Here is a 15306-nt window from a genome sequence, read left to right on the forward strand (position 1 = left end):
CAACCTTCTTCCTTTAACCAGCCTTGACAGCTTCAGTAGATATTTAAGAAATGCAATTCTAGAAGAAAATAAAAAGGGAGTGGGGAAAGAAAAAAGAAGAAAACAGAGACTAGAGGAAACAGAGCCTGAAGTTTTGGTAAACTTACACAGAAACACAACAAATTGCTGGGCTCTTACTTTTAATCCTTAAAAATACCTGGTAACTGCCAATTACACTAAAGCTGTGTCTAAACTCACATCATCTGTCTTCAAGGCCTGCAAAAAGATGCTGGGATGCCACAGGCCTACTGTGATGATGAGCCAAAAGTGATTAGCTATCCAACAAAACAAGAAGCAAACCCAGAAACACTCGCCCCCGAGCTGTCGCAGCCACAGTAGAGATCTCCCTGTGCTGATCACCGTCTGATTTTGTGCAGCCAACGTCTGTCAGGGCTACGCACTTCTCCACAGAGCTGCTCTCTGCCTCCCTACACGAGGGATGGTTACGACTGATTTTTTCTTTTCCTAACTTTGAATCACAAGAAAGCAAGGATGTAGGGTAAATTTTCAGACTCACCACCTCTAAATGCCATAATTACCAGAAAGAAAACCTATCAGCATGGATCCCATGGGAGGTGGCTGCCAGTAACATGAACAGCAGAAGTAAAGGACACCAGCTGTGCGAGGATGCTCCAGCAGCCACGGCAAGGTGTTGATTATTCAATGCTCAAGGCAGAGTTAAACAAATAGAACGAAACAACACACAAATGCTGATCACAAATGGAAATATAGAGATGAAGGCAAGATAAGTTGGCCTTGAGGACAGCCACGAAGACGTAGAAAAGATTAAAATAGCTTCGCTCTATTAAGACAACACAGGAAGGACTCAGGAAACACCCAAGCAGTTTCTGTCTCCCAGAACCAAATGGGGTGGGGGAAGAAAGGCGATTGCAAGCTCATCACAGAGTTCAAACAAGACCCTGAGCCAAGACTGCAGCACCCAGGGTGCAGAGAGACACCCGTTTTTTTCAGTTTGGAAATTATCGACTTCACACAAGAAGAGAGTGGGTCACCAGAGAGACGAGTGCTGATGACAACAGTGCATGGAGTACACCAGGGACGGTTCCTGTGGAGCCTCTGCAAGCTTCGGGAAGGCAAAAAAGCAGCTTTTCACTGCAGCCTCCCCTGGGACCACAGTAGCAGGATGCTAAGACTTCTGCAGTTACTTGTTAACTTCAGCAATTCGGAAAACTTCTTGTCTAGTCTACCTAATTCACAGTCAAATGACCTGTTGGCCTGAGAATGTTTATTTTAGCAGATACTATCTCATATCCTTTTATTTTACAGATGACAAACATCTTTACTTCATCTGCAGCATTACATGAGGCAGATATATCCCCCTGCTTTATTCAAAACCGGCAATAGAAATAACTGCTGCTACTCCTCCCTCCACTAAATTATTTACAGTTTTACCATGCACATCTGTCACTGAATCTACATCTGATCTGGGATTTTTTTTTTCCCCACTGTAAAGTGTATTAAGCACTTTATCTCTAACCATATAGTAATTCACTTTTTAGTCCCTTATTCATTAACATTTACTTCTATTAATGTATATCTTGTGCCCTTTTTCCTATCCTTAATATTTGTTTTAATTGCTGTTTTAATTTCCTTTAACTAGGATTCCTTCCCACCAAGAAAACATTATTTTCACACTTGTGAAATCACAAGTTTTTTGCCTAAGCATGTTCTACCAGATGCCCACTCCCAGATTTTGCTATTATTCTCCATATAAACATTTCAGGGCAACTATGTTAACACTTAAAATTTCAGAAAACCTGCCCTTTTTGAAGTCAGAAACAAGCATATTTCTAGGTGAGGCTGTATTCTATTTGCGCAAACATAACCCAGCCACCACTGAAGGATGAAGATCAAACCAGCTGGCCTGTGTTGGGTGAAGAATTGGCTTATTTAATAGAAAGTGTCAGTAAAATAGCTACAGAAAGTTTTAAATATGTTGTGGTTTTGTTTAGTGAGGGGGGGCCTAAGGTGGTAGCTTCTGCAACTCGTCGTGTAGGATTCCACACAGCAACTTGGAATGCCACCAGAGGAAGAGGTGACATGTGCTGAAGAAGCCCCACCATATAATAATTTACCAGAAGATGAGAGAGAGACTGCATAGTCTGGTCCCGATCGGGGCTGAACTACGACGAAATAATTAACTACTGATGATTTAGGATGTTTACTAAGTGTGCAAAGGTGAGACTCATATATTTTTTTACTCAACATATATTTTTTTTCTTCCTATGACTACAACAGTGTTTCAGGAATAAACTCCTTTTCTTGGTTTTGTGGTGTGTATAAACCTACTATGTGTGTAAAGAAAACTATGAGACCTGAGAGAGCCATCTACCAAATCTTGCCTACAGTATTTGCTCCACCAGCCAAAGCACCTCAGAGCAGTCCTGATACATCTTTATCCTGTAATGGCTCAGCTTACAGCCTAACACAGCCCTCAGATTCTTCTACCTGATATATTTTGTTGAGGGTTTTTTGTAGTTTCCTTTTTTTCTTCTTTCTGTGTTTTTAAAGAAAAAAAAACACAGTGAATGATTAGGTGATTAATGATCAAAAGTCAGTTCACACCCTGCCGTTTTCCAGCATCAAACAAACTGGGGATAGGATGAAGCCATGGGGAGATGCGCTCCTGGCTATATCTTTGGTTGTCCTCTTCTGCAGAGCAGATGGTGACAAAGTCACTGGGTTGATCTGCCTTTATCAGCCACGTACTGGAAAACATGTGACTCTCGTTGTACCTTATGCCTTAACCTTTTATCATAACTACTATGACTTTTCTGTCGAAACAGAAAGCAGTTCTGTATTTACTGATTACCCTTTCTGTACTTTTACCTCTGAAGTCACCTGTAACGTAAGTATACACAGTTCTCTTAAAGTCACCTCTGGATGCAGTGAAATCCCTTGTAGCCTTTAAATGAATTTGAAAATAACAGTAAATCTCTAAACAAACAGAATCTTTCCTACCACATATCAATTTCCCTATTCCAGAATCCCCCAGGCATGCAGTGGTGGCTATTTTTATGCAGCTCTTTTGATAGGTATTTTGGGGATACTATGAACTCTCTCTATCTTGTTCCCTCTTCATCACGATTCTTTGTCCTACCCACAGTACTACCAAGAGAAACTTCTGCATTATCAGTCATGTGAAACACCATCACTGCCAACTCACCATGCTGCCCGCTGAGTAAGAATATCTTGCCGTATCCTGTGAGCAAGTTACCTAAATATAGATGTGGGGCTTTTTTATTTGACACATAAAATAAGGGATTGTTAGTTTGCGTCAGAACAAGCAGTTTATTAAATGAAACATAAACATTGTGCTGTATTTTTGTAAAGTGATAGTAAAATATTAACGAAATAAAACTTGCCAGTCCTGGTGTACAGCAAGATAAAACTGTCAAAACTTAAGAACTGCCATCAAGCTATTACAGCCTGAAAAATAAACGCTAATCAGCATTAAAAGCTCTTATTGTCTTCAAAAGATGGCCAAGGCTAGTTCAAACTAGCTTATTTGTATTATTATAGAAGCTTCAAATACACCTGAGGCTTCACATTCAGGCACTGTTGATGCATAGGACACTATAGCCTGAAGTCACAATTAACATTCCAGTCTCAGTTCCCAAATCATTTAGAAGACAATTGGTATTTTAAGCTTGACTGAGATGATTCAGAGAGATTCTCTGCCGTGGAATGCCCCAACACTAAGTAGTTTATAGTATATTGGAATTTCTTCAAGTGTTAGCATCACCATAACTACTAAAAAGCAAGTTTCCACAGCTCCGAAGTATTTGTTAAAATAGATTAATCCATGCTGCTGCTTTACATGCATTTCCTTGTGATCTTTGTTATTTTCAGATGTTTTTTCTGCTTCCAGTAAGTAACCAAAAATATGCAGGAATGCTGAATGAACAGAATCTTACACACAACGTTCCACTAAATTCTTCTTTTCTCATCCTTTCGTTATTTCATAAGGAGTGTCCATTCTACTCTGCTTTATGTAGGAGTGTCCTAGCATCTTTACCCTTCTTCTGTCTCTTCCCCCAGTATTTCATTGTAGTTTTTTGTTGGTGTTCTCATTTGTTTATTTATTTTTAAAGAAAGCCTTCAACACACAGGCAGAATTACACAAACTGAAGTTTCTACTCAAGTAAAAAAACCACTCTAAAACATCAGAACCAATAAGGATACCCTATTATAATATTTCTTTTCATACTGTTATGGCATTTCACAATCCTTTCACAGTTGCTTGCATCTCACTTTCCTCCAGAGAGGCAACAATTACTACTACATCCATTTTCAGTTTTTAATACCACTAGTCCCCTGCAATCAATTTCAACCAAAAAGAAAAAAAAAAAAAAAAAGAAAAAAGAAAAAAAAAGAAAAAAAGGCAGCTGAACAACTGGCTTTCTGTGGAGGCAATAGCTGACAAGGCTGTTATATTTTGTCACAGCCTGATTCCCTCAATGGATCCTAGTTGTACGCTTTCGGGAAATCCCAAGGGTAAAAGACTTAAAAGACTAAACGAAAAAAAAAGAAAAGAAAACAAGTTCTATGGCATCTTTCCTGTTAGATCCTATCTAAACTTAGAATCTCTCTTTTGAGGTATAAAGAAGGGCTGTAAATATAGAAATGAAGTTAAGATTCCTAAACAATTTAGGAAGCAATTATCTGATTTGGGAGCTCAAGACAACAGAAGATGCTCTTGGAAAGCCAAAGCAAAAGTTAAATTACTGCTTGATCAATGATTGCTTGATTTTGCTAGTGAACTTCCTTTTGCTTTAATATTTTTTTTATTTAAGACAGCTCAATGTCTTTAATATCTACTTACTGCAGGTTTTTGGAAAAAAGGAAATAAGTTCTAGAAAGCAAGCATACTTGGCAAAGCACAAAAATAATGAATACTAACCAAGATCACTACAGAGCTCCTATGGAAGTTTTAAGAAAATATGATGTGATTAGTGATCAGCAAGATTAATAAAGGCATCAATTAATGTACTTTTCAGATGAGTTACATTTTGCTGCAACACCTCAGCTCCACAACCATCCTGAAGAAGCCACCATCAGCACGTTTTATTTCACAAACCAGTCTGGAAAGCATAAAGATGAACTCCACATCAATCCAGATGCACCTAGACCCTAGTCCATCATATTCATCTCATCATTTAAACTTCAGATTCTCTGAGCAATGCTGACTGTCTACCATTATTGCTAAAAACACTCCTTCCCTTATCATCCTCTTCACGTCCCCCTGCTTTTCATTTCTCCTTTAGACATACCAGACCATTAAGCAGTAAACGAGGATGAAATGCAGCCCAATCCAGGTGGCTTACTTATCCAAGTTATTCCTACAGCATCAGCCACCTCTCTGGTTTAATGACAGATGTACAGATGGAAAGAGCTGAAGCTGAGATCACGTCTCTCCTCTCTGGGTGCAGTGGACAACATGGGAAAGGCTGCTGGAAACCGCTGCGGCTCTCGCAGTGCTGGCTTGGCTGCCAGCACTGGGGACTGCTTGCCTTATGGCAGCCAAGCTGCTTGGGCTTCAACTTCTCTGCCAAAAATGGTGCTTTTTCATAGGGAGAGAGAGAGATAGCAAGGTGTCCTCTCAAATAGGATTTTACACAATAGTGTTAAAGTTACGCCATTTGTTCTTCTGTAGTGATAACTCAATGCTTTTAATAAGTTCTTTGTATTATTACAACTAATAACAACAAAAAAGACAACAGATCAGGAATTTTTAATGGTCTGATGCTAAGAAACATGACAGGCAGTTAATCTTGACCTCCCTTTTATTTCTATTTTTAAGACCACCTGAACAAACTGTGCCTGTGAGACTCATTGGTTCTTTTTGCGAGCTATCCTTCTGTAGGTGACATGGCTGAGGAATGACATAGACCACTACAACAGTCTTAAAAAAAAGCACCACAAAACAAGAGGCAAACAAACTAGACCAATGAATCCATGATTATTTGCATCACTTATTACTGTTGTACTGTATTCTCTCTGGACTGGTTAGGGAATTTTAAGGATACAATTACAAACATAAACACTCCTCAAGAATCACAGCTAGAAAACAGAAACAACCTGCATCCAGCTAAGCAGCTCCAACTGAAAATTATTTGTGGACATCAGGTTACTTTTTCAAATTGCAATTTAAAGACTTCAAGAATTCAAACAATTATTTTAAGCAATATCATATGTAGTGTACGCATACATAGGCATCTATGTGTTTTATAGGAAGTCATGACCCTTGATGACCATGACACTGTCAAAAGAGAAGCTCAAGCCAATCTATTTAAAACAGTTTTTGGTTCAGAGCTGCTTTACTCCAAAAGCCATCTGCTGCCTCCCAGGCCAAGGGCTGGCTGCAGAGAGAGCCCAGGTGGGAAGGCCAGGAGCTTGCTCCTGCCAAGAGGAATGCCAAGGGCTCCCCTCTTTGTCCCGGTCTTTACCCCCGGCGCTCCCTGCTCACACCTGGCTTTTCCGGGGAGGGCGGATATCACAAACACCGCCGAGAGCTGCCACCACATTTGGCCTGTTAGATCATGCCACTGGCAGCTCCCTCTGTACTCAGCATGTTGCAAACTGCAGCACCTGACTGGTTGGAACTAAGTTATCCCAGCGTTTGCAGCCAGCAGTATTTATTTTAGCATTTGTTATCAGGCCAAGACACCACTTCTTTCCTCAACATGAAGGAGGGAAAAAAAAAAACCAAACCCACAGCTGACTCTCATCCTAAGCAAAAATAAGCAAGGCATTTGTCATATGTGTTTCACACTTCATAATTTTTGTACCTTTATTTTTTTTTAAGCAACCCATTCTGTCAGTCACCCTGCTCCAGGACTACTACCATCAGTACAGTTGCGTGCATATTTCGTGGCACAATTTCAGAAAGCATGGTTTAAGAAAGGTGCAAATAGCTCTCAGATTATCTCCATATTTAGCTGCGATTTCAAAACACGAGCTCCGGCAGCCAGAGGCGCCTGAGGACTGCTCAACGCTGCAGGCAGCCTCCTGATAGCTCACAGGAGCCATCTTCAGTGAGACCATTTGTTGACAATTCCTCAATTCCTTGGAAAGTTCAACATAAACATACACGCATGCTTCAGATGTTTCCACCCTCACCATAGAAAAAGCTACATTAAAAAAAAAAAAAAAAGGAAAGAAAAGAAAAGAAAAAAAGAAAACAAGAGAAGTCTCAGTTTTAAAAGTCTTTGAGAAGACTGGTGCCCACAGTGGGCTGGTTCATTTTGGCACAGCTGCTCTCGTGCCAAGCAGGAGAGATGGTCACATTGCCCTGCCTCACTCAGGCAGCTCCAGCAAAAGTGCCAAAAGGAGATTACAGCAGAATATAATCCAAGGGGACAGTCCTGAGCAGTGGTACCAGAAAGGGGAACACTGCAGCAAAATCTGGGGAATTAAACTCTTGCCTGGAGACCAGTACAGGGGAAGGAGTTGATGCATCAGTTCTTCCTGTCGCCACCCAAAGCTGTGAGGGATGACCTGCCTCCCAGGGTTGGTAAAGCTGGAAGTCTTTGCAGAATTTACAGCTTTTTGCCTTCCCTTATTTATTCTCGTTTCCAGCCCTACTTCATAGGGAGAGCTGCACATCAACAATGCTCACAGCCAAGACTTTTGGAAAAAAATCTCCTGGCATGGAAGTGCAAACAAACAATATAGAAGAGGACCACCAAAATACAGTGCTCATTTACAATCAAGACCTGATGTTCTAACCTCTCTCAATTCACAAAACAGACCCTAGGGGGAAAATGTTTATTGGGAATGGCCAGCAGGATCAGAAGAAAAATAACACTATTCTCCTGTAACATAAAAAAAAAAAACCACCAACACAACTCCAGCACACACTGCATAGACTTCTAGAAAACCATAAAACAAGACAAAAAACTCAAAACAAAATGCATCAAATAGGAAAGGAAAACTTAGGCCTAGTGAGAACAAAAACCTGTTATTAATATCTATTTAAAACAAAATTGAGTACCTTGCCAGAGCTACCATGACACCAATGTTCAACTACTTCAGCTCCACTGAAATCAGGACTGTAAATTCAGAAATAGCATACGACCTATTGCACTCTGTCTTTTACACATCAGATACCTGGAAGATGACAAAAGAAAGCTAAGTAGCAGACTACTCAAAAGGTAGTCACTTAGATTTAAAATAAACATGGAGTGACTTAACTCTTAAACACACAACTGCCTGCATGCATGGGAGCTGATGCAGCTTCCTGGGTAGTGTGCTGAAAAATGGGAGTTGAAATAGCTTGGCTGAAACCAACACTCACTAGCTGTGAAGAATAATTCAGCTGTTTGCAAGACTGGACTTCTGCTCTCTCTTCCTCTACTCTTTCACACAGATTAGAAGAAGAATAGGATTTAGACAATTTTTCCTAAACTTCTCAGCTTGTCCCAAAATCAATACAGAACATCCAACCCCCAGGAATGCCACTGGGGGGGGGGGGGGGGAATACAAAACCAAACCAAAAATCAACTGAATTCTGTGCGGTTGAAATCACTAAGCCATAAGGCTCAGGTTGTAGCTATCAAAATGGCAGTTTTAATAAAAACTCCTATTTATTTACATGCACCTTACAAATTGTTTTAGTCCACTTCTACTTGAATGGAGCCATTTTACATAAACACAAAGATATTTTCAGGAAAAATTAATACTTGTGTAAACTTAATATTTTTAGAAGAAACTTCTTGGATGCTAGCATCTAAAATAAAACCTGGATTCCTTAACCTAAATTTTGTCTAGTGCATTGAAACATCATGGCTGCATAGCTTTGTAAGTCTATTTGTTAAAACATCTTTAACTGGATCACATATAAATGTTGGGTAAATTAGGCATATTAGTATTTTGATTGCTTTCTTTCCCAACATTTATTTTATGCCCTAAAAAAAAAAAAAAAACCCCAAAAAAAACCCCCAAAAACCCCCAACTTACTGTTCTACATATACAATCACATTACACCTTGCTGCAGTTAAAATATCACCATGCAAACCAGAGCACCACGGAGCTTCACAAGCACATTTCCTGAGCCAGTGCTGAAAATAACCCACAGGAAAAGGCTGTTGTTGAGCATATAAACGGGTCTTTCATCAATTCTTATGTCACATTTGACTCGCCATTCTCCATCTGATACTCTCTTGAGTAACATTTTCTTAACCTGCAATTTATACCACGGTTGGCAACTGGAGACAAGGAAGAAAGCCAACATCAGGTGACAAACATGCAATGTTAAGTTAGTTTCCCCTGTCTTAAGGAAAAGGAAATATATATAAAGAACACCAAAATCAGGAAAAAAACAAACGTGGAATAAAAGAGGCAAGAAAAAGATAAAGTGTTGCAGATTAATCCAAGAAAGTGCGTGACACTCCAGTTCCTGTTATCCATAAACAGTGGGGTTAGGAAGCAGGCTAAAGGATGCAAGGTTTTTAATGCGCTGTTTTGCGTACTTCAGGCTCCCCCACATCACACTACGCTAGCCTTCGGCTGAAGGCGAAAGCCGACATGCTGAGCCGAGGCGACGTCACCAGGAGGAAGGATGAGGACATCCTTGTATTGTACCGGGCAGATCGATGGGAATAGCACAGTTAGGACTTTTTTTTTTGCCATCTGCAGCAAGCGCTTCTTTGGTGGAAAGCGAAGGATAGCGCAGTTTATCGTTTGGTTCGTAACAAACATTGCATTTACCCTCAAAATTGCTCTTTTAATGCACATGGACTGCACGTGCTCCAACGTTAACATGATGTAATTTTGTAGACTGCAAAACAGTGACAAAAGTAACCACCAAAGCTTTTGGGGAGCCGCAGAGGGATTTGTCCAGAAGCTGGGCAGTGCAGCCCAGCAATGCCTGTCTCATTGCTGCCGCCACTGCCAGCTTGCTCCCTCTCATACTCGCACCCACCCAACTATGCTCTGTTAAAAGATAACGTCACGAGCTTAAACCACATCTATTTTTATGCAGCACTTGTAATACCTTCCGATAAATTAGAAGTCTTTCATTATTGCACCTCAAACTCTGCCAAAAGTTTCCCTGTGTTCATATCAACCTGCTTCATCCACCTCTTTTACTAAAAATCAACAGAGAGCCCTTGCAAAGAGAGATGAAAGAAATGCCAAAAACCAAAAAATTCTCTTTCATGAGTGTCTTGGAGATCTTCACAATTGTTTTCATTTCATAAGACCTTTCAAACCTTTTCAGGATTGGATTGTACACTAGAATCATGGACTAAGTATTGGAAAAATGCAGTTTTCCCACTCCTTTCTCTCCCTCACTGGAGAGGGAGAGCACTGGACCTCAGAATCTTTCCCAACATCAGAGCAGATGAAATCAGTGCATCTCAAACACATTTGCACAAGTGTGTGTCAAGATTCTTTTAAAGCAAGAAAGTTTCTATTTATTGTGGTTTTTATATACATATAGGCGTACTTCTCCCAGATTGCTTTAGAAGATTACAGTATTTTCCCAGAATACATATCTTCTTCTTATAATATATGCATTTTATCTCTGGTTGTATAGCAGACTAAACTATAAAACTGCATGACCAAAAGCCACTCCAATACTAAGGAAAACTCCCTCACTTATGGGAAAAGCGGAGCATGGAGACACTGACTTGCATAATGATTCTTGCAAGTAAAGAAAAAACAAAACTGAAAACATGCCATATACTTTCTGAGAAAAAAAAAAAAAAAACTGCAAGTCTTTCAAGTAGTTTGACATACTACCCTAGCAGCAGTAGCAGTAACTTAAAACTGCAAAATAGACAGAATAATTCCAGTCCCAAAATCAGCAATTTGACTAACCCTCTGGAAAGAGAAGGAGCTCCGAGAGCAGCATCCAGCCCCAGGATGGGGGTCCCACCATCTGTGTGCACCCAATTCCTTCCCAAAGTCCTTGTGTCAGAACATCACTATTCCCAAGCAACAGTACTACCACTTCTCACCAATATTTCCATTTATCACTGATTTGGACTCTGATTAGACATCCCTAACTTTATTACAGAATTTGTTTCTTCATAGTCCATAAAATAGCAAAATGTGAGAACTCAGCAAGATATTCCTTATGTCCAGTAGCCAAAAATTGCTTTGTCTGTTCCTGGTCCTGAGTGTCAGAGCGGGAACTGCCAAACGGGCTTTGTGTTCAGACTCCTGGGGGCCGGGAAGCGGAGGTCTGACCCGTCTGACTCACGCTTTACTGACAAGCCCTGAGAGTTGGCAGAAGCCTGCCAGCTGCATAACACGTGCGTGAGAAAGCGAGGTAAGGAGGGGGAAACAAAAAGGCAGGCTCGAGGAAGCAGAATACAAAAAAAATGCCAGTGATAAGAGATGACTGAAGATAATGAAGTCTGATGACACCTACATAGCATATTAGCAAAGCTATTCCATTAAAACCTGAGGTACAATCAGAGGGCTGGAGCACCTCTCCTATGAGGACAGGCTGAGAGAGTTGGGGCTGTTCAGCCTGCAGAAGAGGAGGCTCCAGGGAGACCCTACTGCGGCCTTTCAGTACCTAAAGGGGACCTACAAGAAAGACAGGGAGAAACTCTTCAACAGGGCCTGTTGTAATAAAATGAGGGGTAATGGTTTTAAACTAGAGGGAGGTAGATTCAGACTGGATATAAAGAAGAAGTTTTTTACACTGAGGGTGGCGGAACACTGGAACAGGTTGCCCAGAGAGGTGGTGGAAGCCTCATCCCTGGAAACATTCAAGGCCAGGTTGGATGGGGCTCTGAGCAATCTGGTCAGATGTCCCTGCTCCTTGCAGGGGGGTTGGACTAGATGACCTTTAAGGTCCCTTCCAACCCTAACGATTCTATTATTTTATGATTCTACAATTACAAAGGAAGAATTTAACATACATCGAAGGGTGACAGAGGCCAGCTAGAAGCACAGGGGGAGATCGAAAGACAGAACAAGACTGCAGAGCTGATGGAGGAAAATGAACCTGCCTTCCTCAGGTTATATCCATTATAATCTTTAAGAAGTAGACAAAATAAAATAATAAAAAAAAAATCTACATACCTCATCTCTACTTATCAGGAAATTATATCCTTCAATAAAATTCAGTAAAAAGAAAATGCGTTTTTTAATGTATAAATATTACACCTTTAATACCTAAAATGTATTTTAGGCATTCAATTCTCAGCATAGAGTGTTTGAAAACTGTTTTTAAATGCTATTAGACTCTGTGAGTATTTTATGAATTCAGTGTTTCTCTTGAAATGCTTTTGAATGGGAATTTTGCAATTGCAAGAATACTCCCTCCCTAACGTAGCCAATTCCTAAACACCACCACATTTATCTGGTGCAATACCACTTATCAGAAGCATGTCTCAACCGTAACAAAGTTCAGTACATCAAAAGAGGAATATGTATCAAAGCAAAGTGCTTAACCACACAGATTTCAATACTAAATTCAATATTCCAGGAAAGCTTTCATGGACACTTAATTGACCTCTGGGGACTCAGTCACCAAAGCAGAATTTATTCTGGAGAACTAAACTTACATTTTGCATTGAGATGCTAATTCTGGAAAACCAATGGATTATTCTAAATTAGCAAGGGTAAGGAAGCAGTATTTAATTAAACCAACATTAAGATCTCAAAGGATTGTTGTTACATGGTACTTTCCTCCCAGCCCTTTCCAAAGAAAAATCCTAATCGGAAGCACGACACAGCTATAAATTTCCTCAAAATCAATTAGCAGTCATGTACATTTGCAACATCGTGAAGGAACACTCTCAAAAATAGCCAGTAAATAACAGTATGCTGTTCCCTGAAGGGTGAAGGAGCAGACTCACTGAACCTGAATTACAATTCTCTTGCCTAGAAAATGTAACAAATACCAAAAGGAAGCCCAGAAGATCCAGAAAAGTTTAAGTTTCTTTTCTCTGCAGCTTCAGACAGATGGTTCAAGGCACATTCACTGTTCCTTTGCATCTTTAGATTACTGGACAAATTTTATTTTTAGTTTTATTCTGAGGAGGACAGCGAAATCTTCCTTAAAGGTTTGACACTAAAAAGAGGAAAACCAATGCATAAATATTTCTCTTTCATTAGAAGGTTTAAAAAAAAAAACAAACAGTGTTACTTCAAAACAGATCCATTTCAACCACTGGTCTCTGACAACATTAAAATGAATTGTAGCGGTACCAGCAGCACTGACTTTTCACCTCACTTTTCAGGCCTGAACTATTCATTAAAAAAAACAAACAAACAAACAAAAACACAAAAAAAAAACCCCAAAAACGCCCAAAAAAACTAAACCCAAAGAGCTATTTTCCCTGTTGTTATCTGCAACTGGATAATGATATTTAAAACTTCTTTGACATTTAACAGTACATTTGCTATTCCACAGCATCTGTTCTTCACTTTGTTTAGAGAGTCCTCATAATAACGTATTCACCTTCACTATTTTAAATTGGTAGTCAAACAGGTAGAGTAGGACAAAATAAACAATCCTTTCAAACTGTTTCAGGAGATTTCTTTTTTTCAATAGTGGAAACAAAACATGGATTATCTGCTCCCAACGTATTGTCATTACTTTCTTTATGAAGAATATTCCCCTGAACTACTTAAAACAAGCAAAACCCATCAGTCTCCCAATCAGCAGCATCTGCCTCATCTCAGTGGTTTACACACCGTATCAGGACCCTGCTTCTCTTCCTTTCAAAGCCAAGCCCATCTTCAGTAAAAGGGAGGGTGACATTAAATAACTCAAAAATCAAGTGGTAGGTGACAACTGATACTGCACCATTAATTACCCAAGCCTGCTATTTGCATTTAAAGCCCTGTGGGAAGGCCCAAGCAAACAAAACGTATCTGAATTTAATAAGGTATATGAATTTAAGATAAGAGCATCAGAAACTATTACCCTTCTCCATTAAAGCACGCTGGTTTCACCAGATGGGATCAGGAGGAAATTTCTCAGTAACTATCGAAGCACTGGATACATTATGAAAATTTTATTTCTTCCTCCAGAAAGAAATGTAACATGGGGTAAAGGCACCACCAAACTCTTCTGGTAATAGCAAGCCTGGTATTCAGACTTAATATACTGTACACATGCTATTATGTCAGTGTAGGCAACTGGTCTATGAATTTCTGGGAAGAACAAGCTCATTTGTACGTCCGCTTTAATCATAAGATAATTTGCTTTGAGCTCCCCATTAGCAGTGCATTACAGGAGTTTTATGTGCCATGATCTATGAAAAGGAGCTAAGTGCGTGTTCTGACAGGCTGGGGAAAACACGAGCGGTAATTATTTCAATAACATCAGCACTGTTTCTCTAACCAGTTTTATAATACCACCTGGCCCGGGAAATGATAAAAGGCTCTTAAAGAACTATGCAGAAATAAGACAATATGGATAAAGAAGCCTCAAAGGATTTGAGATAACAAGTGATGGGAAAACCGAAGCAGCTGTTTGCCTAGCTCTGTCAGGGTGAGGACCCTTACACCTCCCGAGCCAGAGCCAAAATAAATACCTGTACCTGCTCTTCCAGCAGCAGCTGACCCAGGCCGGAAGACCACTGACCCATTGTGTCCCTTTTTCTCCTATAGATTTCTTTGCTGCCTGAGATCTGCTGAAGTAACTGTATGTCTTAATTGTTTCCTAAGGTAGTTTCTGACTACGTAATTTAGTTTAAAATAAACACATACATAAAGGGTTCTGGTTATAGCTTTCTACGTGTGCTTTTTGAAGACGACACAACACAGACTCAGTTATGTCAAGAACACTCAGCTTAGGGAGCAGCTAGAGTTGCAGACGTGCCATGGTGCAAGAGATCACTTAAACTCTTAAATCACCATTGGTACTGGGGAAGGTTTGTGTGGAGAGGGAATAATAAAAAACCTCTCACATTCAGTTAAGAAAACTACAGAATTTCACTCAAGGAGCAACTGCAGTCTCATGCCTACCATGCTTCATACTGCAAAACTGTCCTTTTCTTTTCATAAAGCAAAGACATACATTCACCTCATCCAGAACCACAACACAAACCAAAATAGATTGCATAAACACATAAAATATATCCTTATTTAAGTTTGGTCTCATCCTTCTTAGGTAAATCCAATCAAGGGAATACTAAGAGAATGTGGTCAAAACCCCCAAAAGATCAAAGATCAGATTTAAACAAAGAGTATATGCTCAGTCAGAAACTTAAACTATGCCAAGACAAAACCAAGAAACACCCTACTGTAAACAAGAAAAATACTGAACAACCA

General features: G+C 39.9%; 1 protein-coding gene across 1 annotated transcript in view; it reads right to left on the reverse strand.

Moving 5' to 3' along the window:
- FGD6 (FYVE, RhoGEF and PH domain containing 6) overlaps nt 1–15306 on the reverse strand; it is a 74078-nt gene that overhangs the window by 45853 nt on the left and 12919 nt on the right. The window lies entirely within an intron of this gene.

This window comes from Chlamydotis macqueenii, chromosome 1 (genome assembly GCF_036417535.1).
Source record: "Chlamydotis macqueenii isolate bChlMac1 chromosome 1, bChlMac1.mat, whole genome shotgun sequence".
In the NCBI taxonomy this organism is placed as follows: Eukaryota; Metazoa; Chordata; class Aves; order Otidiformes; family Otididae; genus Chlamydotis; species Chlamydotis macqueenii.